The sequence below is a fragment of the Nerophis ophidion genome, linkage group LG19, assembly GCF_033978795.1.
Source record: "Nerophis ophidion isolate RoL-2023_Sa linkage group LG19, RoL_Noph_v1.0, whole genome shotgun sequence".
In the NCBI taxonomy this organism is placed as follows: Eukaryota; Metazoa; Chordata; class Actinopteri; order Syngnathiformes; family Syngnathidae; genus Nerophis; species Nerophis ophidion.
In genome coordinates, this window is record NC_084629.1 from 27,308,771 (window position 1) to 27,335,060 (window position 26,290).

Here is a 26,290-nt window from a genome sequence, read left to right on the forward strand (position 1 = left end):
GATGTGTCTAAATTAGCTATATTAGCGTACTATCAAAATAATGTTAAGTCTCATATAAGTGTTATAATGAAGACAACACACGATATAAGTGTATATATTAGCTATATTAGCCTGATATCAAAATGACTTTAAAAGTCTTATATAATCGTTTTAATGAAGACAACACGTGATGTGTCTATATTAACTATATTTGTTGTAATTTATGGGTTATATAGTTCATGTGTGATGATCATTCATGATTTGCATGCTAGATTTAATTGCTGATAAATTGATGTATTATTTACAGATAAAAAGAGTTAAAAGTGAATTGATTTGATGTATACATGTATTTGATATTGATTATTTGAGAAACACTTACACTGGATTGATTTTTTTTCTATTTTATAGCCTAACAAAGGGTTAACTAAAACACTGCAGGTTCGACAATGCATTGCGGCAAAACAGATGTAAAAAAAAAGGAGCGGGAGCAGGTGCATTGTGGTTGTTGAGATTGAGCGTTACGGGCCTACGGGTGATGAATGAATGACGGATCACAAGATATAAGGTTCGTTTTGTAACATTTGTATCCCCATTTTTTTCTCATATAAAGTACAACTTTATTTACACATTTTGACATCCTGTCCAATACTTTGATCGTAGTTAATCTACAATATTAGCCTACTATTGAAATAACATTAAAAGTCTTATATTAGTGTTACAAAGCCTGTTTCCATATGAGTTGGGAAAGTGTGTTTGATGTAAATATAAACAGAATATGATGATTTGCAAATCCTTTTCAACCCATATTCAGTTGAATGCACTACAAAGACAAGATATTTGATGTTCAAACTCATAAACTTAATGTTTTTTTGCAAATAATAATTAACTTAGAATTTCATGGCTGCAACACGTGCCAAAGTAGTTGGGAAAGGGCATGTTCACCACTGTGTTATATCACATTTTCTTTTAACAACACCCAATAAACGTTTGGGAACTGAGGAAACTAATTGTTGAAGCTTTGAAAGTGGAATTCATTCCCGTTCTTGTTTTATGTAGAGCTTCAGTCGTTCAACAATTTTACGCTTCATAATGTGCCACACATTTTCGATGGGAGACAGGTCTGGACTGCAGGCGGGCCAGGAAAGTACCCGCACTCTTTTACTATGAAGCCACGCTGTTGTAACACATACTGAATGTGCCCTGGCATTGTCTTGATGAAATAAGCAGGGGTGTCCATGATAACTTGATAAACTTGAATGTACCTTTCAGCATTAATAGTGCCCTCACAGATGTGTAAGTTACCCATGCCTTGGGCACTAATGCACCCCCATACCATCACAGATGCTGGCTTTTGAACTTTACATCAATAACAGTCTGGATGGTTCGCTTCCCCTTTGGTCCGGATAAGACGATGTCGAATATTTCCAAAAACTATTTGAAATGTGGACTCGTCAGACCATAGAACACTTTTCCACTTTGCATCAGTCCATCTTAGATGATCTCGGGCCCAGAGAAGACAGTGGTGTTTCTGGATGTTGTGGATAAATGGCTTTCACTTTGCATAGTAGAAGTTTAACTTGCACGTACAGATGTAGCGACAAACTGTATCTAGTGACAGAGGTTTTCTGAACTGTTCCTGAGCCCATGTGGTGATATCCTTTAGAGATTGATATCGGTTTTTGATACAGTGCCGTCTGAGGGATCGAAGGTCACGGTCATTCAATGTTGGTTTCCGGCCATGCCGCTTACGTGGAGTGATTTCTCCACATTCTCTGAACCTTTTGATGGTATTATGGACCGTAGATGTTGAAATCCCTAAATTTCTTGCAATTGCACTTTGAGAAATGTTGTTCTTAAACTGTTTGACTATTTGCTCACGCAGTTGTGGACAAAGGGGTGTACCTCACCCCATCCTTTCTTGTGAAAGACTGAGCATTTTTTGGGAAGCTGTTTTTATACCCAATCATGGCACCCACCTGTTCCCAATTAGCCTGCACACCTGTGGGATGTTCCAAATAAGTGTTTGATGAGCAAGCCTCAACTTTATCAGTATTTATTGCCACCTTTTCCAACTTCTTTGTCACGTGTTGCTGGCATCAAATTCTAAAGTTAATGATTATTTGCCAAAAAAAAAAAAGTTTATTAGTTTGAACATCAAATATAATGTCTTTGTAGCATATTCAACTGAATTTGGGTTGAAAATTATTTGCAAATCATTATTTCCCAACTCATATGGAAACAGGGTTTGTATAATGAAGACAACACATGATGTAAGTGTCTATATTAGCCTACTATCAAAACAACTTTAAAATGTGTATACAAGTATTACAAACCCCGTTTCCATATGAGTTGGGAAATTGTGTTAGATGTAAATATAAACGGAATACAATGATTTGTAAATCCTTTTCAACCCATATTCAGTTGAATGCACTAAAAAGACAAGATATTTGAAGTTCAAAATCATAAGGTTTATTTTTTTTTTGCAAGTAATAATTAACTTAGAATTTCATGGCTGCAACACATGCCATAGTAGTTGGGAAAGGGCATGTTCACCACTGTGTTACATAACCTTTTCTTTTAACAACACTCAATAAATGTTTGGGAACTGAGGAAACTAATTGTTGATGCTTTGAAAGTGGAATTTTTTTCCCATTCTTTTTTTATGTATAGCTTCAGTTGTTCAACAATCCGGGGTCTCTGCTGTCGTATTTTACGCTTCATAATTACCACACATTTTCGATGGGAGACATGTCTGCACTGCAGGCGGGCCAGGAAAGTACCCGCACTCTTTTACTACGAAGCCACGCTGTTGTAACACGTGGCTTGGCATTGTTTTGATAAAATAAGCAGGGGCGTCCATGATAACGTAGCTTGGATGACATCATATGTTGCTCCAAAACCTGTATGGACCATTCAGCATTAATGATGCCTTCACAGATGTGTAAGTTACCCATGCCTTGGGCACTAATACACCCCCATACCATCACAGACGCTGGCTTTTGAACTTTGCACCTATAACAATCCGGATGGTTATTTTACTCTTTGTTCCGGAGGACACCACGTTCATAGTTTCCAAATATAATTTGAAATGTGGACTCGTCAGACCACAGAACACTTTACCACTTTGCATCAGTCCATCTAAGATGAGCTCGGGCCCAGCGAAGCCAGCGGCTTTCCTTGGTGTTGTTGATAAATGGGTTTGGCTTTGCATAGTAGAGTTTTAACTTGCACTTACAGATGTAGCGACCAACTGTCGTTACTGACAGTGGTTTTATGAAGTGTTCCTGAGCCAATGTGGTGATATCCTTTACACACTGATGTCGGTTTTTGATGCAGTACCGCCTGAGGGATCAAAGGTCCGTAATATCCCTAATTTCCTTGAAATTACTCTTTGAGAAATGTTGTTCTAAAACTGTTCAACAATTTGCTTACAAAGTGGTGACCCTCGCCCAATCCTTGTTTGTGAATTACTTAGTATTTCATGGAGGCTGCTTTTATACCCAATCATGGCACCCACCTGTTCCCAATTAGCCTGCACACCTGTGGGATGTTCCAAATAAGTGTTTGACGAGTGTGGAGGTTTCCTGCGTCTCGCCCGGCTTCTTCTGACCACAGTATCACACAGCTCAGGATACAGGTTTGACACAGTATTTAATACCTCTTTTACTTTACACAATTGTCCGTCTGTTCAGCTTCTCAGGTTTGACACAGTCTTTAGTACATCTTTTACTTTACACAATTGTCCGTCTGTCCAGCTTTTCAGCTGTCCCTTGTTCGTCTCTGTGCGTCTGTCCTGCGTCCTCATGCCTCTCTCCCTTTCATGGCCTCCAGCGCTGCTAATAAAGGGAACAGGTGATTAGATCACTCGTTCCAGCTGAGGTATCCACTCACCTGTTGGCTGCTTCATGGCCGGCCCCTGCACACCCCCCGCCCGCAGGGGACGCGTGGAACACGCCCCTCTCCAAAACGACCATTACTCAACGTTATCAGTATTTATTGCCACCTTTCCCAACTTCTTTGTCTCGTGTTGCTGGCATCAAATTTTTAAGTTAATGATTATTTGCAAAACATTTTTTTAATCAGTTTTAACTTCAAATATGTTGTCTTTGTAGCATATTCAAATGAATATGGGTTGAAAATTATTTGCAAATCAATGTATTCCGTTTATATTTACATCTAACACAATTTCCCAACTCAAATGGAAACGGGGTTTGTATAAAGAAGACAACACATGATGTAAATGTCTATATTAGCCTACTATCAAAATGACTTTTAAAGTCTTATACAAGTGTTATAATGAAGGCTACACATGATGTGTCTATATTAGCTATAAATGCCAACTGTCAAAATAACTGTGTTGCAGGCTGACACAAATCTTTGACAGAAATGTTGAAATGTAAAATTTATTTTACACTTATTTTTGAGTAGAATAGCCCTCTGGTTGCTATCTAACGATTAACGCTCTAGATGTTAGTTATCGATTGGCGTTCCAGTTGTCAGCTTGCGTTTGGCGCTTTAGTTGTCCGCTAGCGAACAGCGCTGTAGTTGCTAGCCCGCAATTGGCGTGCTAGTTTCCAGCTAAAGAGTAATGCACTAGTTGTCAGCTAGCGATTGGTGCGCTAGTCGTTAGCTAGCGACTGGTGCACTATTTGTTAGCTAGCGACTGCTATTGATTAGTGCTAGAGTTGTCAGCTAGTGATTAGCGCATTTGCTGGCGTACAAGGCTCTAGTTGCTAGCTAATGATTAAGATACTGGATGTTAGCTAGCGATTAGTGTTCCAGTTGTCAGCTAGCGTTTGGCACATTAGTTTCAAGCTAGCGGTTAGCGTGCTAGTTTTCAGCTAGCAAATAAAGCTGTAGTTGATAGGTAGCGATTGCATTAGTTGTCATTTAGTGAACAGTGTACTAATTGTCAGCTAGCTATTAGCGGCACAATACTGTTATTTGAATATTGTCAGTATTGGACAAAAACAAAGTACCTTTAGGCCCAAATTGAGGTCAAATACAATCATAATTTGATAAAAGATATCCAAGTAGGGGTTTTTTCGCTGCTTCTTTTCATCAGTTTGATTTTGATACAAGTGTCAGCATTGTTTATTAAAGTAAAGACTTCAAAATATTGCTCATTTGTGGTGGTCTTTCTTGAACTATTTGGGAAAAGAATAAATAAATAAAAACTTGTTGAAAAATATACAAGTGATTCAATTATAAATAAAGATTTCTACACATATAAGTAATAATCAACTTAAAGTGCTCTCTTTGGGGATTGTAATAGAGCTCCATCTGGATTCATGAACTTAATTCTAAACATTTCTTTACAAAAAAATAAATCTTTAACATCAATATTTATGGAACATGTCCACAAAAAATCCAGCTGTTAACACTGAATATTGAATTGTTGCATTTCTTTTCACAGTTTATGAACTTACATTCATATTTTGTTGAAGTATTATTCAATAAATATATTTATAAAGGATTTTTGAATTGTTGCTATTTTTAGAATATTAAAAAAAATTCTCACATACCCCTTGGCATACCTTCAAGTACCCCCAGGGGTACACGTACCCCCATTTGAGAACCACAGATCTAGATCCCTAGTTTGATTGTTGTCAAAGGTTTTTTATCACATTGTTTACTTTCACACGTCCATTAAAGATATGATTGACATGTGAGGCTCAGGTGTGATTCATGACAACAGTCTAAAAGCTGCTGATGGTGAGGCAAGCAAGGTTTACTGTTCAAAGAAATGTGGCAATAGTCTACATTCAAACACAGTAAGAACACACTTATAGATCAAAGGTGACTATAACGTCCGCATTTTTCCCGCGCATGCATATTAGGTCGCTTTGCGCCGGTGGACACACGAGAGGCAGGTGATCTTAAACGACCATTGTGTGTGTGGACAGGGATAAGGTTAGTTGGGATTTACCCTGGATAACCTTAGTCCATGTCTACACTAAGTTGTTTAACCACTTAAATAATTATTGAGCCTAAGCCTGTGTCAGCAAAACTAAACCATCGCCAAAGGTTCTCCTCCTTGGACAAATTTTTACATGGGTAAGCGCGGCGTGTATTTCTTGAATCTCCGGCTCTTAGCTTTATACGGACTCATCGATCGTTTACAAACTGAGTTCGGAAAGGAAGTGACGCCAGAAAGACCGCACCCACACAGGAAGTGACGTCAGAAAGAACGCGCCACAGCCAGCTTCATAATAAAGCGGTTTTGTAGCTCGGAGCTAACCACTGGAAGTATGAAGGCGATCATCCAGACATGCTTGTGTTTCTCATTCTTCTTCTTGCTTGTGGAAATCACACATGAATACCTTAAGAGAAAGTGATTGCAGCTATTTGGGATACAACACTTCTCAGACAGCAAGAGAACCTTCCACTGTCCAGGTCAGCTGTGACTCTACCTAGGGAAAAACTTTGTCCATTTGTTGAAGGAAAGTCAACGAGAATGCGGGCTCCCGTGGATGTGATAACAAAGTAGCGTGTGCTTTGTTTTACCTGAGCGTCGAGGGAAGACGACAGAAAACAGCGAATGTTTTTGGACGAAAACGGATGGCCAATGAAGGTAAAGGCAAAAGAGTAAAGAGTGTCCTGACCAGATATCTAGATTCCTAGTTTGATTGATGTAAAATGTTCTTTATCACATTGTTTAGGTGTCTAATAAATATTTGATTAATTTATAATGTCTCAGGTGTGATCCACTACAATAGAGCCCCACAACACACTGGATTCCAGTTAACTGAAATACCACAACACTGGATATTGTTCAGATAAGTTACATTTAATTGAAGAACTGGCATACAAAGCAACAAAGGAGGTGACTATGACGTGCGCATTTACGCACATGCATACTAGGTCGCGTTGCGCTGGTGGACGGAGGTGAGGAGGGGTCTTAAACGACCACTGTGTATGTGTGGACAAAGATAAGGTTAGGTGGAATTTACCCTGGATAACCGTAGTGTAGAAGAGACCTAAGTTGAACCCAGGGACCAAAGACAATGAAATGGTGTTTTCTTCTGGCAAATGGCTCCCGTCTGGAAACACCTGCCCCTTTGCTAGCAGTGTGACCTAACGGGGGGTGGGGGGGCAACGGCCACACCTGTACGCTATTTGGCAGCCAGGGTTCCCAGCGTGGACTGAGTGACAGCTGCACTTCAAAGTCTCACGGCCATCATGTGTTTTGTCAGTTGAAGGTGCGGAAAGACGAGCGGGCAGAGAGAGAATACGTCCAATTTGGATGATTGGCCTTGAAACGCAAGCCCAAAGCTTTCCTTGAAAGTGACCCGAGGCCCGCCGGTCTAATGTCGAATCATCCCGCCATGTTTGTGTTGTGTCAGATGTGGTGACTGGCAGAAATTGTCTAAGTGCTCCGGCGTGTCAGAGCTGTCCGTCACTTCAGCCTCTCCAAATATTTGCACTGAATGGCGGCGGACAAACTACTTTCATTGATGGACTTGTCACTTTGCTGCCTTTGCGAGGGAAAATATTTTACCTCCTGGAGAAGAACACACACAAAAGACGACTGACATGTGTTCCTGCTTTTTTTGGCAGAGGGAAAATGAGAGAGGCGTACTTGTTCGCTCTTTGATACTTGCCTTTTTTTGTACAAATTCTGAGACTATGAGCTTTTCTTGTCACGTCTCATTGAAGCTGAAGTTAACCTGAATGTGACACTGCCAAAATACGTTCCTCGCTAGGAAAACTGCTCTTTAAGAGTTGGACACGCATACATATTCTCTCATGTGCACACTTAAAATGAAACTACTGAGGAGCGCCAGTGTGAAGCTTGGTTCTGCTGAGAGACGGTTAGCATCAAGCTAGCGCACACACTGCACACTAAACACCCAGCATAAAAGGATGCGAGCGCAAAAAAATCATTGAATTCACACACGTTTGATGCTTTTTTGCTGAGAATATTCCACCTATTTTAATATTATATTGAACAGGAGGTGGTGGCAGAGCACGCTTTATCATACTTGCCAACCTTGAGACCTCCGATTTTGGGAGGTGGGGGACGGTGGGTGGGAGGGTCGTGGTCGGGTGTGGAGCGCGGGGCGTGGTTAAGAGTCAAATATTTAATATATATATATATATATATGTATATATATATATGTATATATATATATATATATATATATATATATATATATATATGTATATATATATATATGTATATATATATATATATATATCTATATATATATATATCTATATATATATATATATATATATGTATATATATATATATATATATATATATATATATATATATATGTATATATATATATATATGTATATATATGTATATATATATATATATATATATGTATATATATATATGTATATATATATATATATATATATATATATATATATATATATATATATATATATATATATATATATATATATATATATATATATATATATATATATGTAGGTGTGGGAAAAAATCACAAGACTACTTCATCTCTACAGATCTGTTTCATGAGGGGTTCCCTCAATCATCAGGAGATTTTAATGGAAGCATTCACATACAATGGTTTATATAGAGCACAGAGTGGGTGGGTACAGGCAGGCGTAGGGTGTGGTGATTGGCTCATGTGTTACCTAGGAGGTGTTTCCGTCTGTGGCGGCATGTTGAAATGATTTCACTGCGCTTGTTGAGGGATGATAGATCTGGATGATATATAATAAACAGTTTCTCTTTTAAGCATAGGTTGCATCTTTTATTACCACTGTTGTAAGGTGTGCTGGATGCAAGAATTTGCCATGTTATTGAATATTCAACATTATTGTCTTTGAGGTTCCAAATGTGTTTGCTGTGTTCTGTAGAATTCTGCAAAGTCTGGTTTCTAAAGGAGGCGTTGTGATTATTCCATCTTGTTTTGAACGCTCCTTCGGTTAATCCTACGTACGTGTCGGATGTGTTAATGTCCTTGCGTGTTACCTTTGCTTGGTAAACGACTGATGTCTGTAAGCACCTTCCGTTGAGAGGGCAATCAGGTTTCTTGCGACAGTTACATTCATTATTGGTTTCAGAGTCGTTTGGTCTGGGGGTGGGCAGTCCTTTTGCAATTGCTTTGTTGTGGTTTGAAATGATTTGTTGCATGTTATTCATACAGCTGTAGCTCAATTTAATGTTGTTCTTTTTGAATATTTTTATATTTTTATATAAAAATATAAAAATATTTTTATATTCAACAAATGATTTGTTGCATGTTATTCATACAGCTGTAGCTCAATTTAATGTTGTTCTTGTTGAATATTTTTATATAAAAATATAAAAATATAAAAATATTTTTACATAAAATATTTTTATATTCAACAAGAACAACATTAAATTGAGCTACAGCTGTATGAATAACATGCAACAAATCATATCAAACCACAACAAAGCAATTGCAAAAGGACTGCCCACCCCCAGACCAAACGACTCTGAAACCAATAAGGAATGTAACTGTCGCAAGAAACCTGATTGCCCTCTCAACGGAAGGTGCTTACAGACATCAGTCGTTTACCAAGCAAAGGTAACACGCAAGGACATTAACACATCCGACACGTACGTAGGATTAACCGAAGGAGCGTTCAAAACAAGATGGAATAATCACAACGCCTCCTTTAGAAACCAGACTTTGCAGAATTCTACAGAACTCAGCAAACACATTTGGAACCTCAAAGACAATAATGTTGAATATTCAATAACATGGCAAATTCTTGCATCCAGCACACCTTACAACAGTGGTAATAAAAGATGCAACCTATGCTTAAAAGAGAAACTGTTTATTATATATCATCCAGATCTATCATCCCTCAACAAGCGCAGTGAAATCATTTCAACATGCCGCCACAGACGGAAACACCTCCTAGGTAACACATGAGCCAATCACCACACCCTACGCCTGCCTGTACCCACCCACTCTGTGCTCTATATAAACCATTGTATGTGAATGCTTCCATTAAAATCTCCTGATGATTGAGGGAACCCCTCATGAAACAGATCTGTAGAGATGAAGCAGTCTTGTGATTTTTTCCCACACCTACATATTGCGCTCTACCACGGTATCGAGCACTATTCTCTGGATAATCCAATCAAGACATATATATATATATATATATATATATATATATATATATATATATATATATATATATATATTATATATATATATATATATGTATATATATAAGAAATACTTTAATTTCAGTGTTCATTTATTTACACATATACACACACATCACACTCATCTACTCATTGTTGAGTTAAGGGTTGAAATGTTCATCTTTGTTCTATTCTCTGTCACTATTTTTCTAACCACAGCTAGTCTCTCCAGCAGAGAAGAAGTTTAGCAAAACTCCTAGCCATTATAGACAACACCTCCCACCCACTACAGTCCGACCTTGCGGAGAGAATGAGCACGTTCAGTGGAAGGCTCAGACTCCCAAAATGTAACACGGAACGACACAGGAGGTCCTTCAAACCGACAGCCATCAGACTGTATAATGCATATGTTCCTTGACTGCACTTAAATGTAGAATATATGTAGCATATATTTATATTATTCATATATTATATATTATATATATTATTTATATTACATTATTTATTATTATCATTGTTTATTGTGAGCGAACTGTGGTGCTGAATTAAATATAGTACATTCTATTCTACATTCTATTCTATTCTATGTACAGTAGATGGCAGTATTGTCCTGTTTAAGAGTGTCACAAGTTCACAACATTGGAGTTTACGGCAGACGTACTGCTTTATGGCAAACGGAAATAGGACTGCTGTTGTGTGTTATTACCGGGCTGGGAGGACTTCAATGAAACTGCCTAAAAATAAACCCACATAAGAAACCAAGAACTCGCCATCGATCATTCTACAGTTATAACGTCATTAGGCAGACACGCTCTTCATACTGTGGAAATGCGGACGTGAAAACAGACTGTCGACACGTCACCCAGGTCTGCTTGGAGCTGGAGGGGGCGTGGCCTCCAGCTCCGCCTGAATTTCGGGAGATTTTCGGGAGAGGCGCTGAATTTCGGGAGTCGCCCGGAAAATCTGGGAGGGTTGGCAAGTATGCGCTCTGTCAAACTGTGAGCCAGGACCCAAAAGTCGTCACAAGTTTTATAAGAAAGAAACTAAGTATGGGGTAGGATTTTTTTTTTTTTTTTTACCATTAGTTTATATTCGCTATATGTTTCTGTGTGCATATTTGGAATTAAATCATTAGCTAAAACCCCAAAAACTGTTTTCACGTTAGCATATTAGCTAGCAATCACAAACTGAAAAGTAAAAAATAAATCATATTTATTATCCAACTGGGACCCAGGACCCAAAAGTTGTCACACATTTTATGAGAAAGAAACTAAGTATGTGGTAGGATTTTTTTTTTCTACCATTACTTTACAAACCCCTTTTCCATATGAGTTGGGAAATTGTGTTAGCTGTACATATAAACGGAATAGAATGATTTGCAAATCATTTTCAACCCATATTCAATTGAATATGCTACAAAGACAACATATTCGATGTTCAAACTGATAAACATTTTTTTTTGCAAATAATCATTAACTTTACAATTTCATGCCAGCAACACATGACAAAGAAGTTGGGAAAGGTGGCAATAAATACTGATAAAGTTGAGGAATGCTCATCAAAGACTTATTTGGAACATCCTATAGGTGTGCAGGCTAATTGGGAACAGGTGGGAGCCATGATTGGGTATAAAAGCAGCTTCCATGAAATGCTAAGTAATTAACAAACAAGAATGGGGTGAGGGTCACCAATTTGTTAGCAAATTGTCAAACAGTTTTAAAACAACATTTCTCAAAGAGCTATTGAAAGGAATTTAGGGATTCTAGCATCTACGGTCCGTAAAATCCTCAAAAGGTTCAGAGAACTTGGAGAAATCACTGCACGTAAGCGATGATATTACGGACCTTTGATCCTCAGGCGGTACTGCATCAAAAACCGATATCACAGTGTAAAGGATATCACCACATGGGCTCAGGAACACTTCATAAAACCACTGTAGTTACTAACTACAGTTGGTTGCTAAATCTGTAAGTGCAAGTTAAAACTCTACTATGCAAAGCCAAACCCATTTATCAACAACACCAAGGAAAGCCGCTGGCTTCGCTGGGCCCAAGCTCATCTATGATAGACTGATGCAAAGTGGAAAAGGTTTCTGTGGTCTGACGAGTACACATTTCAAATTACATTTCGAAACTGTAGACGTGGTGTCCTCTGGAACAAAGAGGTAAATAACCATCCGGATTGTTATAGGCGCAAAGTTGTAACACGTGGCTTGGCATTGTCTTGATGAAATAAGCAGGGGCGTCCATGATAACGTTGCTTGGATGAAAACATATGTTGCTCCAAAACCTGTATGGACCATTCAGCATTAATGGTGCCTTCACAGATGAGTAAGTTACCCATGCCTTGGGCACTAATACACCCCCATACCATCACAGATGCTGGCTTTTGAACTTTGCGCCTATAACAATCCGGATGGTTATTTTCCTCTTTGTTCCGGAGGACACCACGTCCACAGTTTCCAAATATAATTTAAAATGTGGACTCGTCAGACCACAGAACAATTTTCCAATTTGCATCAGTCCATCTTAGATGAGTTCGGGCCCAGCGAAGCTGGCGGCGTTCCTGGGTGTTGTTGATAAATGGCTTTCGCTTTGCATAGTAGTTTTAACTTGCACTTACATATGCAGCGACCAACTGTAGTTACTGACAGTGGTTTTATGAAGTGTTCCTGAGCCCCTGTGGTGATATCCTTTACACACTGATGTCGGTTTTTGATGCAGTACCGCCTGAGGGATTAAAGGTCCGTAATATCATTGCCTATATGAAGTGATTTCTCCAGATCCTCTGAACCTTTTGATGATTTTACGGGCCGTAGATGGTAAAATCCCTAAATTCCTTGCAATAGCTCGTTGACAAATGTTGTTCTAAAACTGTTCGACAATTTGCTTACAAAGTGGTGACCCTCACCCCATCCTTGTTTGTTAATGACTTAGCATTTCATGGAAGCTGCTTTTATACCCAATCATGGCACCCACCTGTTTCCAATTAGCCTGCACACCTGTGGGATGTTCCCAATAAGTGTTTGATGTTCATTCCTCAACTTTATCAGTTTTTATTGCCACCTTTCCAGACTTCTTTGTCACGTGTTGCTGGCATCAAATTCTAAAGTTAATGATTATTTACAACAAAAAAATTTCATCAGTTTGAACATCAAATATGTTGTCTTTGTAGCATATTCAACTAAATATGAGTTGAAAATTATTTGAAAATCATTGTATTCCGTTTATATTTACATCTAACGCAATTTCCCAACTCATACGGAAAGGGGTTTTATATATATATACACATACAGTATACCATTCGGCCAAAAGGGACAAGCAGTAGCAAATGGATGGATAGATAGATGGATGAATAGATAGATGTACACACACACACTTGTAGTCTGTACATAAAACATTGATGGAGTGTTTTGAAGTTGTTTCAGAGTAATTTTTATTATATTTAAAATCCTAAAAAAAAAAAGACACGTGTGTTCTTGTCTCTCATAATGGTTGTGAACGATACGCAAAATTCCAGTTCCCCTTTGAAATGCTGGTTACTGTACTTTAATTTTAAAAATGCTTGCATGTGCGAGCAGAAGATGTTTATTCTTGTTAATTCAACTTAAAGTGGTGGTTGCACTTTATTCAAATAAGATGTGAATGCAATGGCCGTTTGTCAATTGTTAATATACGTAATTCATGTACAGTCGTGGTCAAAAGTTTACATATACTTGTAAAGAACATAATGTCACGGCTGTCTTGAGTTTCCAATCACTTCTACAACTCTTATTTTTTGTGATAGAGTGATTGGAGCACAACAAACATTCCTGAAGTTTGGTTCTTTTATGAATTTATTATGGGTCTACTGAAAATGTGACCAAATCTGCTGGGTCAAAAGTATACATACAGCAATGTTAATATTTGCTTACATGTCCCTTGGCAAGTTTCAATGCAATAAGGCCCTTTTGGTCGCCATCCACAAGCTTCAGGTTGAATTTTTGACCACTCCTCTTGACAAAATTGGTGCAGTTCAGCTAAATTTGTTGGTTTTCTGACATGGACTTGTTTCTTCAGCATTGTCCACACATTTAAGTCAGGACTTTGGGAAGAACATTCTAAAACCTTAATTCTAGCCTGATTTAGCCATTCCTTTACCACTTTTTCGGTGTGTTAGGGGGCATTGTCCTGTTGGAACACCCAAGTGCACCCAAGACCCAAGTTGATGATTTTAGGTTGTCCTGAAGAATTTGGAGGTAGTCCTTCTTTTTCATTGTCTCATTTACTCTCTGTAAAGCACCAGTTCCATTGGCAGCAAAACAGGCCCAGAGCATAATACTACCACCACCATGGTTGACGGTAGGCTTGGTGTTCCTGGGATTAAAGGCCTCACCTTTTCTCCTCCAAACATATTGCAAGGTATTGTGGCAAAACAGCTATATTTTCGTTTCACCTGACATCACATGGACAAAGATAAGACCTTCTGGAGGAAAGTTCTGTGGTCAGATTGAATCGATTTCAACTCACTGAATCCATTCGTATCCATCCATTTTCTACCGCTTGTCCCTTTCAGGGTCGCTAGAACCTATCTCAGCTGCATTCGGGCGGAAGGTGGGGTACTGCACCCTGGACAAGTTACCACCTCATCACAGGAATCCTTTCATATCATATTGTTCTAATAAAAAAAATCGTATCGGCAACCTCAAATATCGAATCGGTGTCAAAATGGAGCGTTACACCCCTACTAATGTTTTTGTTATTTGGAGGGCCCTAATGACAAGGTTTGCCTTGGGACCCCAGATGACTTTTAGTTTGCCTTTTTGTGACCAAAGGTTGGTGGTTGTTAGCATGTGTTTTGTTTTGTCTCTACAAACCAATCTAAGAGAGTACTGTACATTTCTCTGAGACTGACAGGCGCAGCGGGTTTTATGAGTAAAAAAAAAAAATTGTGTCATGTTTTATTATTGCTCCCAGGCTCTGTCCAAGCGTGCGTTACAATGAACAGTTTGACTTGCGCTGGTCACCCCGGGCTGCCCCTTCTTACTTCATCTTCCTGTCCAAACACAAGCAAATCCAAATAACCATTAAACGGGTGTCAAATATGTTTTCCAAATCTACTAAAAAAGGTTATCGTTGTTACACGCGGTACAAGCGCTTATATGGGAATCAATGTTAACTTTGTTCGCCGGGAAAATTTTACGGCCCTTTCCGAAGGTAAGGTGGCCCCGGACTCTAAAAACGCGCGTGCTGTTTTCACAAGGCGCTGCACAGTGTGCGGGGGGGAAAAAAAACACCTATCGGAGGCATAAATAACACTCTGTATTTTGCTTCTGAGGCTTTGACACACATGGAGATTATGTATTGTTAGTGTTAGGGAGGGGGCGCTAATAGCAATAAACGACATACGACTCCACAGACAACCTCTGGGAACGTCTTTAAGCCAGCTCGGATCACGCCGGAGCCGCCTTCCCTCGCCGTCTGACACCTCTTTTGCGAGGGTAAAAGCGAGCAGAAAGACAAATAAAGACGGTGCTGCAGTTACTCGCCGTCTCTATTTGTCTTCAGCAAGTTTGCTTTATCTAATAAAGTGTCTTTGGATTAAGATGGATACTTCAAACGCGGCGCCGTCTCTGTAATCACGGAGGGGGGGGGGGGGGGGGGGGGGGGGCGGAAGCGCACTCATACCTCGCTCAATTTATTATTAATAAGTACATCAGTGGAGAGAAGACGATATCCCGGGGACCGAAACGCCCGCCAGAGCCACATTCATCAAAGCGCATCACAATACTCAGGATACACGGGCTCCAATAACGGGTAATTGATGGGAGACGTCTGGATCACGACCGTTATATAATAATATTAATATCATTTTACACTTCGCACCAGATGAACGTTGCAGGGGGGGGGGGGCATGTCTGTTTACAAGAGACAAAGCGGCGGTTAGCGTTGCGGCGCTACTCCTGACAGGGTAACAAACCACAGGCGCTATCACGTGTTTGAAAACCACAAAAAGAAAACACTCCGCTTGAATAGACGACCCCACCCTCAATAATGGCTGGGTGCCTCCTCGACTTGAGGAAGCTGGAATGATGAACCAAATTACAACAATGGGATGAAAACAACATGGACTAGGGCTGGGCGATATGTCGACTTTATAAGATGTATCTACCGTATTTTTCGGACTATAAGTCACAGTTTTTTTTTCATAGTTTGGTCAGGGTGCGACTTATACCCGGGAGCGACTTATGTGTGAAATTATGAACACATTACCGTAAAATATCAAATAATATTATTTAGCTCATTCACCTAAGAGACTAGACGTATAAGATTTCATGGGATTTAGCGATTAGGAGTGACAGATTGTTTGGTAAACGTATAGCATGTATTCATATCAGGGTCGGGAACTTTTTGGGCTGAGAGAGCCATGAAAGCCACATATTATAAAATGTATTTCCGTGAGAGCTGTATAATATTTTTTAACACCGAATACAACTAAATTCATGCATTAACGAAGAAGCAGTAGAAATGGATGGATGGATTTTTAAGTAAGACCACATTTTTAGGTATAATAAGTCTCTTATTCTTCTTAATAACATTGTTATTCTGAAGCTAACCATCCCTCCATCCATTGTACCGTTTGTCCCGTACCCGGAGGGAACCCGCACAGTCACGGGGAGAACATGCAAACTCCACACAGAAAGATCTCGAGCCCGGGATTGAACTCAGGACCTTTGTATTGTGAGGCACACACACTAACCCCTATTCTACTGTGCTGTCCATAGTAGTGTGTGTGTGAAATGGTATTAATGAAATATTGATGGAGTGCATTGCTGTGAATTCAGTTTTTGAGATGCTCTGCAATTACAGTATAATTAATCAAATCCTTTCAAGACCGATGTTTAGGAATTTCGGCGACCAAATCTAATTTAATTTAGATGACTAACCCAATACTAAAACACAATTTGGTTAAAAGACTAACTGAAACTAATTTACAAACCTGTCAAGATTAACATTGGTGAACATTTTTTACACTCAATGTTTTTCCCTTTAAAGACACTGAATTGTAAGGTGTTTTTTTTAATAATATATGCTTGAAACAGTGGATGTCTCTGCACAATTATTTGCACTTAAACATGTATGTTTGTAGTAATAAATATGATTATAAGTGAAGTGAAATGAATTATATTTATATAGCGCTTTTCTCTAGTGACTCAAAGCGCTTAACATAGTGAAACCCAATATCTAAGTTACATTTAAACCAGTGTGGGTGGCACTGGGAGCAGGTGGGTAAAGTGTCTTGCCCAAGGACACAACGGCAGTGACTAGGATGGCGAAAGCGGGAATTGTTGCTGGCACGGCCACTCTCCAAACATTTTAACAACATTATAACATTTAACATAATGTTTGTGTTCAATTACAATAATAAGTAAAATACTTTTTACCATTAATGCGAATTCTTAAACGGGTGCAGTAGAAAACGAATGGATGGATTAAAAATACATGAGAATGTTTTATATTTCGAAAGTTATTTTTAACACTATGATTACCAGCGGAATTATTCATTACTTATGGTGTTAAGCAATGTCAGCTAAGATTTATCTGAGAGCCAGACGCAGTCATCAAAAGAGCCACATCTGGCTCTAGAGCCATAGGTTCCCTACCCTGTTCTATATGTTATAGTTATTTGAATGACTCTTACCATAATATGTTACGTAAACATACCAGCACCTTCTCAGTTGGTTATTTATGCGTCATATAACGTACACTTATTCAGCCTGTTCACTATTCTTTATTTATTTTAAATTGCCTTTCAAATGTCTATTCTTGGTGTTGGATTTTATCAAATACATTTCCCCAAAAAATGCGACTTATATATGTTTTTTCCTTCTTTATCATGCATTTTCGGCCGGTGCGACTTATACTCCGAAAAATACGGTATATATTTTTTAAACAAGTTATGAATTAAGAAATTATCGTAATTTCAATATGATTTATTTCACGTTAAAATGACCAAACGCTTATTTGTTGTATTCCTTGTCCCTCCCCCGCTCCCCACTCCCTCTCATGGGCTACTAGTGTTGTCTTGATACCAATATTTTCGTACCGGTACCAAAATTATTTTGAAACTTTTGGTACTTTTCTAAATGAAGGGCACCACAAAAAAATGGCATTAGCCTTATTTTAGAAAAAAATATTAGGGTACATTAAACATATGTTTCTTATTGCAAGTTTGTAAAATAGTGAACATACAAGACAACTTGTCTTTTATTAGTAAGTAAGCAAACTAAGGCTCTTAATTAGTCTGCTGACATATGCAGTAACATATTGTGTCATTTATTACCTATTATTTTGTCAACATTATGAGGGACAAACTGGATTATTAATCTACTTGTTCATTTACAGTTAATATCTGCTTACTTTCTCTTTTAAATGTTCTATTTACACTTCTGTTAAATGTAATAATCACATATTTTTCTCTTGTTTGATTAGTTATGGATGATACCAAAAACTTGGGTATCAATCCGATACCAAGTAGTAACAGGATCATATATTGTTCATATTCAAAGTCCTCATGTGTCCAGGGACGTATTTCCTGAGTTTATAAACATAATATCAATTAAAAAAAAAACGAAATAAGTTGTTCATAAGTAATCGTAATCATAGTAGTATTGACTAGATACGCAACTGGACTTGGTATCATTACAGTGGATGTTAGGTGTACATCTACTGTAATGGCCAAAGGGGTCCATCGATGTGTATATACTGTATATATATATATATATATATATATATATTTATTAGGGGTGTGGGAAAAAATCGATTCGAATACGTTGTGCGATTCAGAATCGATTCTCATTTTTAAAAAATCTATTTATTTTTTTATCAATCCAACAAACCACTACACAGCAAGACCATAACAATGCAATCCAATTCAGAAACCAAACCCGACCCAGCAACACTCAGAACTGCAATAACAGAGCAATTGAGAGGAGACACAAACACGACACAGCGTGTGTATAATGTAGCCAAGATTCATGAATACATTGCATTCCGTGTAAGTGTTATTTTGCGTTTATAATGTGTTACAGAGCCAATATTCTCCAGAAATGTGTTTGGTGTGGGTTCACAGAGTGTTAAAGAGTAAGAGTGTTAAAGTTGTTTTATATCACAACCATTAGTGTGATCTGTATGGCTGTGGAAGAAGACCCCTGGTTTACACACAGTAAATGCAAAAAAAAAACTCCTCTGCCATTTTGAAAATGACGGCAGGGGAAGCGTCACTCGTGACGTCACAAATTTGACTTGGCGGTAAAAGTAAGCATGCGCTAATAAATTTGGGGAGCGAGTTTTTACAGGCAGTAATTCAAGGCAGGCGGCTATCAAGGAAATACGGTATATTAAATCTTGCCAGTCACATTTAACTTGTGCTCAGCTGGGAAAATAAGCATATATATATATACTTATGTCATCCATATACCTAATATTATGAACTGTTACAGGCGCATTCAATAATCCTGCTAATATTAAAAATGTAACGTAATAGAATGTGGGGGATATAAAAGGCATCCGGTGCAGAAAATGACGACACACGCCACCTGGAGAACCTGTCAGCCACAGCATTTTTGCTACAGAGCCACTTCATGGAAGGATCCTCATTTTTGACCGATTTTGTGGACTTACCATTGGCCTGTGGAGAAGTGGGACAACAGAGACTCTTACCAGCAGGATTTTGAGTTGTACTGCGCGGTAGCGTGAGTACACAGCTGCGGCTACAAACTTTTGATCACTTGCCCGTACGTGCACGCCGCTATGTGCATGTCACATTCGTAACTTAGGGAACTTTGGGAAAATACAGTGTATGTGCTGTATAAACTTTGGGGAGGTGAACTTCACTTTGGGCTGTGGGATTGAGTGTGTTGTGCAGGGGTTTGAGTTGTATTGGCGGGTTATATGGACGGGAGGGGGGAGGCGTTTGTTATACGGGATTCATTTGTGGCCTATTAAATATAAGCCTGGTTGTGTTGTGGCTAATAGTTTTATATGTCCTGGGTTTATCTACGGTTTTAGTCGTTGCCAGCTGAATATCAGGTCCCACCCGTGACTCCTTAATTTGCCTAGTGGCAGCGATACCCGGAGAACTTGGGTGTGTTTGTTACACCACCAAGATGTTTGTTTACATTTTGACACCGGTGAGCTATGGTGTGTAGTAAAGCATGTTTAACTATTCCTCGTCCTGATACTTGTAAGAAACTTGCTTTATTCGTCGACATGGAGGCGAGGATTAGTGATTTAGAAGTAGCTAAAACACTACCGACTGGGGCTGGATGTTAGCCGATAGCTAGCTAGCCATGTTTTTAAAGCACCTCTTCCGGTGGGCGTTTCAGTGTTATACCTTCACCTTTATCATTAGTTTTTAAGCCAAAATGCGTCCGTTCTCCCTTTTCTGTCTACACACTGTGTAAAGGGAAAATGGAGAATGGGCATGGCTAGCTAGCTAGCTTCTAACATCCAGCCCCAGTCGGCAGTCTTTTAGCTACTTCTAAATCACTAATCCTCGCCTCCATAGCGACAAATAAAGTAAGTTTCTTACATGTATCATTGTCACTGTATAACGAGGCATAAATCGCTACAGTAGCTTACTGTGGTCGCTCATAAATATAACATTAACATAATTACCATATTAGCTAATACTAGTGATGCTAGCGTCCTTACATTACGATAACACGTACAAATATACAAGAAAACACTCTTACAGACATCACACATGGGACGATTTAGTAAGCATAAATAGTTTTAGTTATATTGTAAAACTTAGAAATGTTGCTTCGAGTGATGAATGAAAAATCCATGCGAGTAGTAACGCTATGGACGGTTAAAAGAATAAACTGCGGTCGGGTGGAAAAAGAAAAAAAAGTGCTACTGATGACTGGAAGGACACTGCGGCACCTTCAGTGAAATAACTCGTACAAAAGATGGTGCCATAGCACAAAAAATAAAACACCTGGTCAGTGTTTTATTTTTTATAAAGTTTTTTTTTTTATTGCCATCAGAAAAATACATAAATTAACCGTTCCGTCCTTTTAAAGTCAAAGATCACGCCCTGGGAGAGGAGGGGACCAGTGGGCAGCAGCGGTGGCCGCGTCCGGGAAGCATTTTTTGAGATTTAACCCCCAATTTAAGTCGCAGGGTTCAAACTAGCTTGTTTTAAAATGTCTCTGACGATCTTGCACTTTCTGTTTTGAAAATGACATGAATGTTTGTGCCACTGCTTAAAGGCCTACTGAAACCCACTACTACCGACCACGCAGTCTGATAGTTTATATATCAATGAGGAAATATTAACATTGCAACACATGCCAATACGGCTTTTTTAGTTTACTAAATTACAATTTTAAATTTCCCGGGAGTTTCATCTTGAAAACGTCGCGGAATGATGACGTGTACGCGTGACGTCACGGACTGTTAAGAAATATTAGCGCTGCACACACACAGCTAAAAGTTGTCTGCTTTAACCGCATAATTACACAGTATTTTGGACATCTGTGTTGCTGAATCTTTTGAAATTTGTTCATTTAATAATGGAGAAGTCAAAGTAGAAAGATGGAGTTGGGAAGCTTTAGCCTTTAGCCACACAAACACACGGTGTTTCCTTGTTTAAAATTCCCAGAGGTGAAGCTTTACTATGGATCAGAGCGGTCAAGCGAACACGTATCCCGACCACTTGTCAACCAGCAGTTTTCGGTGAGAAAATTGTGGTAAAAAGTCGCCACTTACCGGAGATCAGCTGAGCTTGTGCCGTCCATACAGCTGCTGTCGACTTCCATCAGACTTCCTCAAGACACCCGTGGAAACACCCTTCCGACTATCAGGTACTATTAAACTCACTAAAACACTAGCAACACAATAGAAAGATATGGGATTTCCCAGAATTATCCTAGTAAATGTTTATTTTTTCTAGTCCTTCACTCTAAATTTCCTCATCCATGAATCTGTCATCCTCGCTCAAATTAATGGGGAAATTGTCGTTTTCTCGGTCTGAATAGCTCTTTTTGTTGGAAGCTCCCATTAAAAACAATGTGAGGATGTGAGGAGCTCTCAACGGGTGACGTCATCGTCTGCGACTTCCGGTAAAGGCAGGGCTTTTCTGTTAGCGACTAAAAGTTACGAACTTTATCGTCGATGTTCTCTACTAAATCCTTTCAGCAAAAATATGGCAATATCGCGAAATGATCAAGTATGACACATAGAATGGACCTGCTATCCCCGTTTAAATAAGAAAATCTCATTTCAGTAGGCCTTTAAAAATTGTTTAATAAATACACTTTTGCTAAATTGACTTAGTTATGACTTCCCTCTCTGCATGAAAGTTTAAAAGTAGCATATATTAATGCAGTATGAATAAGAATGTTTTAATGTAAACACATAAAATCATCATACTGCTGTGATTATATGCATCAAGTGTTCATTCAAGGCTACGGCAAAATATGGACTTATATATATCGTGTATCGTGACATGGCCTAAAAATATCGAGATATTAATAAAAGGCCATATCGCCCAGCCGTCATTCAAAGTGTAGGAAAAAAGTAGCGGCATATAGTCCGGAATCTGCAATACAGTAAGTGTGCTTATCCTAAACATTTTTACCTTTTCATTTTACACGCTGTCTTTTTTATATCTTTTTTTAGGACATCTACCACAATGATATTGCACCGTGAGATATGGATAACGTGACATCCATAAAAATTAGCGACTGATAATGACGACTGTTATTTTTTTCCCCTGTTTTATTACCCTGAGTGAAGTGTTTGACTGTTCTGAACTCCTTTTTCAAAGCCAGCGTTACATTGAGGAGAAGAAGGCTGCGATATGGACGGGACTCCACAGTAACATCACCGTTCTTTTCTTTTTTTACTGGCGGCCCCCTGACAGATTCACCAGCGCCCCAGCTGGTTGGCGCTCAGTAATAATAATAATATAATACTAATGGATTAGATTTATATCGCGCTTTTCTATTGTTAGATACTCAAAGCGCTCACAGTGAAGTGGGAACCCATCATTCATTCACACCTGAATTGCACTTTGTTTGACCTCATTTGCTTCAAGACAGGACTCATCAACAATCAATTAAAATGTCGATCCCTCGACGCGGCCCGGTAATAGCGATGCCGAGCCCACACGGAGAAAAGCCATGGCAGATGGGCGGCCATCATCCCCCCCGAGCCGCCTGTACGCCGTGTTGGGTTTCCAGCAGGCGGGATTGTGACTGACACATGTAGCTGGAGGAGCCGTGTCGGAGGGCAGGAATTCAATCAATACAAGCGGACCCTGGACAAGCTATAGACACCGAGTACAGGAAAGGGCGGACCATCTGGTCGCCCCCTACACCTCTCCCCGCCCCCGCCCCCGCTCCCTTGTCACATGTCAATCTGCGGCGCTAATGCCCGATATATTGCGTTATCATCGCTAGCCTTATGTAATGAAACTCAATTGGCGTGGCTCACGCGTCTGTCCCGCCCCCATCCCCCTCCCCCGTGCACGGCGAGCATCTGTCTCCCTCCCACCACCGCTGGGACCGCCATTGTCGCCATCAGGTGAATAGCACTTCATTAACGAGCGGCACGCATCAGGAAAATCAAGTGCATGATTGATTCGCTTGATTTATTTTCCAAAAATCTTTTTGTTCCACCTCCTTTTTAATGGCAGCTTGATCTGGTTTTAATTCCGTCAAGTGGTGGCACCAATTAATGGCAGGTGGGAGGAGTGTTTTTCTCCTCTTGAAAAAGTCAGGTGGCCGCGGGTTATTAACGACCCTGCAACGTCAACGTGATGATTTGACCTCAAAGAGAACATCTACACTAGGCTGACCATATTCTGAAATCCCAAAAAGAGGACACATATATGTGGGCAGCACGCCAAGGCCGGGATTTGGTGAAAATTTGCCAACGATACTTGAACTTGCTTTATAAATAATATATTTATTTTAAATGAAGCATTTTTTCTCTTCTGTTGACAGTATAATAAAAGAAGTCACACTTATATTATGTAACATTCACAGTTTTAGAACAAGTACAGAGGTAGCAGTATTCAAAATAACCTCTTGTATATAATATACACATAAATAATGCCTCAAAACAGGTTAATTATATTTAAACAAAAACAGGTAACAGCCCATTCTTTAAAATGTCTCTTCTCAGTCTAGTGGACCATTCTAATGTAAAAAATATAAATAATGCCTCAAAACCTTTGAAACAAAACCAGATGTTCTCAGAGAATACACCATAGGTGAAGGGTATTTCACAAATCAGTTAAAACAACAAAAACAGAGGTAGCATTTCTGAGCCAATTATTTTAGGCTTCTGTAAAAAAAAAAAAAAAAAAAAGCGGAGTCAACATTTAAAACAAAAAAAGGACATTTCCCGGCAAAACTCGAACCAACACTTCCTGTCAACAGCGTCACTTCCCTAACTTCACCGGAAGTCCCGCCCCCCCAGACAAAGCCATTGGCTAACACCCCGTAGCCAGCCGCTACAATATTTACAGCTAGAATTCACCAACTCAAGTAATATATATACGGTAACTTAACCCTGGACGTACATTGAAAATACACGCAACCCTAATTCAAAATGCCGGACAATTGAGGCATTTAAAAAAAAAAAACGCCCGGACACCCCTGCAAAAGAGGACATGTCCGGGGAAAAGAGGACGTATGGTCAGCCTAATCTACACCACCAGTGTCAAACTCAAGGCCTGGGGGCCATATCAGGCCCGCTACTTCATTTTACTGTATATGACCCGCAAACACCTGGTGTGGAGAATGCAGATATTTTTAAGTGTTCTTTCTTTATTCCTAAAGCAACTAATATTTTCCCATGTGTACACTTTGTGCTTTTTCCTTATTTTCGTTAGTAAACTCTGTGTTTCACCTTGAAGGTGCTGGAATATCTATTGGGAGTATAATGTACTCTCTTTTTGTGGAGGAGACCTTTTCAGTTTTGAACAATAAGGCTGTATTTATTTCTGGGCGGAAGAGGGCTGTTTTTGTAGTATATAAGATGACTCTTTCCGTTGGATTTTTAGACCACTTCTTGATGTTGCTATTATAGTATTGTAAGGACTGGTCTCCTAAAGCTTTAGAAAAACTTAATAACATTGCTATTATGTCTTGGTGGTCCTTCCTACTCAACATGTATATCATCCGAAAGAACTTGGGATTGACCAGTGACTTTTATTGCCTGAGAGGAAGACTGGTCGGACACAACACTGGAAATACGTTTTTTAGTAAAACACTTGATCATTTCTTACTAAATGCATTTGTTTGTGTGATTTTTATTTTTGTTGTTACTTTTTTTCCTTTTGGTCCACTCTGAAGAAGACAGTACATTGCTACCCACTGTGACTGAAATCTATGCTTTTGAACTTTGCGTCGATAACAGTCTGGATGGTTCGCTTCCACTTTGGTCCGGATGACACGATGTCCAATATTTCCAAAAACAATTTGAAATGTGGACTCATCAGACCACAGAACACTTTTCTACTTTGCATCAGTCCAATTTAGATGATCTCGGGCCCAGAGAAGCCGGCGGCGTTTCTGGATGTTGTTGATAAATGGCTTTCGCTTTGCAAAGTAGAGCTTTAACTTGCACTTACAGATGTAGCGACAAACTGTATTTAGTGAAAGTGGTTTTCTGAAGTTTTCTGAGCCCATGTGGTGATATCCTTTAGAGATTGATGTCAGTTTCCGGCCATGCCGTCTACGTGGAGTGATTTCTCCAGATTATGGACCGTAGATATCGAAATCCCTAAATTTCTTTCAATTGCACTTTGGAAAATGTTGTTCTTAAACTCTGTGAGACTATTTGCTCACGCAGTTGTGGACAAAGGGGTGTACCTCGCCCAAACCTTTCTTGTGAAAGACTGAGCATTTTTTGGGAAGCTGTGTTTATACCCAATCATGGTACCCACCTGTTCCCAATTAGCCTGCACACCTGTGGGATGTTCCAAATAAGTGTTGGATGAGCATTCCTCAACTTTATCAGTATTTATTGCCACCTTCCCCAACTTCTTTGTCACGTGTTGCTGGCATCTAATTCTAAAGTTAATGGTTATTTGCAAAAAAATAAATAAATAAATAAAAATGTTTATCAGTTTGAACATCAAATATGTTCTCTTTGTAGCATATTCAACTGAATATGGGTTGAAAATTAATTGCAAATCATT